This window comes from Ranitomeya variabilis, unplaced genomic scaffold (genome assembly GCF_051348905.1).
Source record: "Ranitomeya variabilis isolate aRanVar5 unplaced genomic scaffold, aRanVar5.hap1 Scaffold_266, whole genome shotgun sequence".
In the NCBI taxonomy this organism is placed as follows: Eukaryota; Metazoa; Chordata; class Amphibia; order Anura; family Dendrobatidae; genus Ranitomeya; species Ranitomeya variabilis.
The window spans coordinates 10,001-15,000 of record NW_027508019.1 but is presented as its reverse complement, the minus strand read 5'-3'; positions in this window follow the sequence as shown (position 1 = coordinate 15,000).

Sequence of the window (5,000 nt, the reverse complement as noted above, 5' to 3'; positions counted from 1 at the left end):
TTAGAAAATCTCGATTTTGTGAAAAATGTCACATTTCCCCTACTACCACCACAGGGGGGCGTCAATATGTTGTAAGGCACCCCAAGGCAGTGACCTAAATGCGGGTGAAGTTTGCGGTGCACGGGGGGAAAGTTGAATTTTTGGATGAAAATGCGTATTTTCATACTTTAAAAATTTCAGGCGTGTGTCAGACTTCCAGGCGGGGGCAGCCGCCGGAGGTGTACCTGGGACGCTTCCAGGAGCCCGGGGAAGATTTTCTGGAAGAGTCCTTGGGACTTAGTGCAATTTTTAGAAAATCTCGATTTTGTGAAAAATGTCACATTTCCCCTACTACCACCACAGGGGGGGCGTCAATATGTTGTAAAGCACCCAAGGGCAGTGACCTAAATGCGGGTAAAGTTTGCGGTGCACGGGGGGAAAGTTGAATTTTTGGATGAAAATGCGTATTTTCATACTTTGAAAATTTCAGGCGTGTGTCGGACTTCCAGGCGGGGGCAGCCGCCAGAGGCGTACCGGGGACGCTTCCAGGAGCCTGGGGAAGATTTTCTGAAAGTGTCCTTGGGACTTAGAAATATTTTGAGAAAATCTCGATTTTGTGAAAAAATGTCACATTTCCCCTACTTCCACCACAGGGGGGCGTCAATATGTTGTAAAGCACCCCAGGGCAGTGACCTAAATGCGGGTGAAGTTTGCGGTGCACGGGGGGAAAGTTGAATTTTTGGATGAAAATGCGTATTTTCATACTTTGAAAATTTCAGGCGTGTGTCGGACTTCCAGGCGGGGGCAGCCGCCAGAGGCGTACCGGGGACGCTTCCAGGAGCCTGGGGAAGATTTCATGAAAGTGTCCTTGGGACTTAGAAATATTTTGAGAAAATCTCGATTTTGTGAAAAATGTCACATTTCCCCTACTTCCACCACAGGGGGGCGTCAATATGTTGTGAGGTACCCCAGGACAGTGACCTAACTGTGGGTAAAGTTTGCGGGGCACGGGCGGAAAGTCGAATTTTGGATGAAAATGCATTATTTTCATACTTTGAAAATTCCAGGCGTGTGTCAGACTTCCAGGCGGGGGCAGCCGCTGGAGGCGTACCGAGGACGCTTCCAGGAGCCTGGGGAAGATTTTCTGAAAGTGTCCTTGGGACTTAGAAATATTTTGAGAAAATCTCGATTTTGTGAAAAAATGTCACATTTCCCCTACTTCCACCCCAGGGGGGCGTCAATATGTTGTGAGGTACCCCAGGACAGTGACCTAACTGTGGGTAAAGTTTGCGGGGCACGGGCGGAAAGTCGAATTTTGGATGAAAATGCATTATTTTCATACTTTGAAAATTTCAGGCGTGTGTCAGACTTCCAGGCGGGGGCAGCCGCCGGAGGCGTACCGAGGACGCTTCCAGGAGCCTGGGGAAGATTTTCTGAAAGTGTCCTTGGGACTTAGAAAAATTTTGAGAAATTTCCGATTTTGTGAAAAATGTCACATTTCCCCTACTTCCACCCCAGGGGGGCGTCAATATGTTGTAAAGCACCCCAGGGCAGTGACCTAAATGAGGGTGAATTTTGCGGTGCACGGGCGGAAAGTCGAATTTTTGGATGAAAATGCGTATTTTCATACTTTGAAAATTTCAGGCGTGTGTCAGACTTCCAGGCGGGGGCAGCCGCCGGAGGCGTACCGGGGACGCTTCCAGGAGCCTGGGGAAGATTTTCTGAAAGTGTCCTTGGGACTTAGAAATATTTTGAGAAAATCTCGATTTTGTGAAAAAATGTCACATTTCCCCTACTTCCACCCCAGGGGGGCGTCAATATGTTGTAAGGCACCCCAAGGCAGTGACCTAAGTGGGGGTGAAGTTTGCGGTGCACGGGGGGAAAGTTGAATTTTTGGATGAAAATGCGTATTTTCATACTTTGAAAATTTCAGGCGTGTGTCGGACTTCCAGGCGGGGGCAGCCGCCAGAGGTGTACCGGGGACGCTTCCAGGAGCCTGGGGGAGATTTTCTGGAAGAGTCCTTGACACTTAGAAAAATTTTGAGAAAATCTCGATTTTGTGAAAAATGTCACATTTCCCCTACTTCCACCCCAGGGGGGCGTCAATATGTTGTAAGGCACCCCAAGGCAGTGACCTAAGTGGGGGTGAAGTTTGCGGTGCACGGGGGGAAAGTTGAATTTTTGGATGAAAATGCGTATTTTCATACTTTGAAAATTTCAGGCGTGTGTCGGACTTCCAGGCGGGGGCAGCCGCCAGAGGTGTACCGGGGACGCTTCCAGGAGCCTGGGGGAGATTTTCTGGAAGAGTCCTTGACACTTAGAAAAATTTTGAGAAAATCTCGATTTTGTGAAAAATGTCACATTTCCCCTACTTCCACCCCAGGGGGGCGTCAATATGTTGTAAGGCACCCCAAGGCAGTGACCTAAGTGGGGGTGAAGTTTGCGGTGCACGGGGGGAAAGTTGAATTTTTGGATGAAAATGCGTATTTTCATACTTTGAAAATTTCAGGCGTGTGTCGGACTTCCAGGCGGGGGCAGCCGCCAGAGGTGTACCGGGGACGCTTCCAGGAGCCTGGGGGAGATTTTCTGGAAGAGTCCTTGACACTTAGAAAAATTTTGAGAAAATCTCGATTTTGTGAAAAATGTCACATTTCCCCTACTTCCACCCCAGGGGGGCGTCAATATGTTGTAAGGCACCCCAAGGCAGTGACCTAAGTGGGGGTGAAGTTTGCGGTGCACGGGGGGAAAGTTGAATTTTTGGATGAAAATGCGTATTTTCATACTTTGAAAATTTCAGGCGTGTGTCGGACTTCCAGGCGGGGGCAGCCGCCAGAGGTGTACCGGGGACGCTTCCAGGAGCCTGGGGGAGATTTTCTGGAAGAGTCCTTGACACTTAGAAAAATTTTGAGAAATTTCCGATTTTGTGTAAAAATCACCCATTCCCCTACTTCCACCCTAAAGGGGCGTCAATATGTCGTAAGGCGCCCCTAGACAGTGACCTAAGTGGGGGTGAAGTTTGGGTCTGCTGGGTGGAAAACTGAAAAAAAGCGATTTTGTGACTTTGAGAACAAACAGAGAGCTCAAAACTTTGAAAAACGTCAGACCGCTGTCAGACTTCCAGGCGGGGGAAAGCTCTGAGGTTGTACCGAGGACACTTCCATGGCCCCCGGATTGATTTTCAAGAAAGAGTCCTTGGGACTTTGAAATTTTCCGGCGAGCTGTTTTTGGCTTCCGGGAGCCGTAGAACTTTGGGAAATCGATTCCGCTCACCGGTTCAGGGTGTTTCGAGCTAGTCCAGGTCCCAGCTACGCCGCCTGGCCTCCAAATTTCGCAAATTCGAAAAAAAAAAAATAGAACCGGAATGAGGAAATTTCTGGCCGCCGGATCCGCCGCACGGCTCCAGGAGGTCGGACACTTTTTGACTTTGTTCCCTTAAAGTGGGGGTCGGTGTCTCACCATGCAAATACCCAGTTTTGCACACCAGCTGCAGGATATAGGAGAGAGAGGTACCTCTCGGCCCCGACCAAAATCCGTTGTTTTCGTGGTTCCTCGACTCGGGTAGGCGGTTTGGCGAGTACCCCCCTTTTGCATGGAAGTTCGCACTCGCGCCGAGACCAGGCTTCCGCGGCTCCAGGGGGACTTTTGCCGGTTGTCCGTCCCGAGTCCGAGACGCGTTTCCTGGGTCGCCCGAGCCCGAACGGACCCTCCCCACGTGGGTTCCTGTCCTCTGAGGGCGACGGTCGTCAGAAGGGGGGCAGATCCAGAGTCCTCGTCCGCAGGAGGGCTCTGGGAGGGCGGATCGCTCCTTCTGACTTTGTCCCCTCGGAGCGGGCTCGGCGTTTCTCTGTGTCGGATGTCTCCCGCTTCCGCGCCAACGGGGAGACCTATGAGAGAATCGCACCGCGACCCGGCTTCCGTCTCGAGGGCGCCCGGAGCGCGCCGGACACTCGCTTCCAGGACTCCAGGGGCACGTTTCTTCCCCGTCTCCCCCGAGGGGAAGAACGGAGGCAGGGGTTCCACCCGAGCCCCTGCCCTTTCTTCCGATCGATCTGGCTCAGCGCTCCCGGGTGGGGAGGTGGTGCCGCTCGCTCGGCCCGGGCTTTGGAGCCCGCGTCGGTTTACGGCGGGCGGTCTCCTTCCTCTGTTACCCCCCCCCGGGTTTCAGGCACTCGTCCTTGGGCGCGCACGCCGGCGGTCGCCCTCCCGTCTACGGACGGAGGCGGCCGAGCTGTGGGGAGTTTGACCCGAACCGTGGTACGGCAGCGGTCCGACGACCCGCACGGGCGAACGGAGGGGCGCCCACCCACCTCGGCGTGGGGGCCCGCCGTCCGAATCGCTCCCCGCGCGGGGGCAGCACAACGATCTTCTCCGAGGGCGGCCCTTTGACTTTCAGATGCGCAGCTCGTCCGCGGAGGCCCGCGCCGCACCCCAGCGTCCGAAGGGCGGCCTCCGCGGTGGGCATCGGCGAGAGCGGCGGCGGTGGGTGGCGCTTCCACGCCACCGCCGAGCTCCGCGTTTTCCAGTCTTTTCCCGAGCCCCTACGATAGTGGGGGGATGACAGACGTGCGGGGAGGCGGGCGAGTGGGTTCTCACCGTGCGGTGTGCCCCGCGGCCGAACGCCGTCGCCTTCCCCTCGTCCGCCGTCCTCCGAGGCGGCTCGGCAGGGAGCGCGAGAGCGAGAGGGAGAGCGAGAGAGAGAGACCAAGCGGACGCCCCGGAGCGAGAAGGGAGGATGGAGAAGGAAAGACGAATCGAAGGGGGGCACGAGTTTGGCGAAGGGAGTACCCGGCGTATTGCCGCACCGGACTTCGTCTGTTCTCAACAGTCGAGACACGGCTTCGGGGGGAGACGCCGCTCGGTCGGTCACCTTTGAGGTTACGGGCAAGAGCCCGGGACAAGGGACTACGCCGGAGGGCGACGCCGACACGGCCAGGCCGACCATGCCCCGCGCTTGACCTCCGGGTCGCTGGGGCTTGTGCCGGAGCCGCGGCGGACCCCGACGGCCAGCCCCCCTCTCCCAC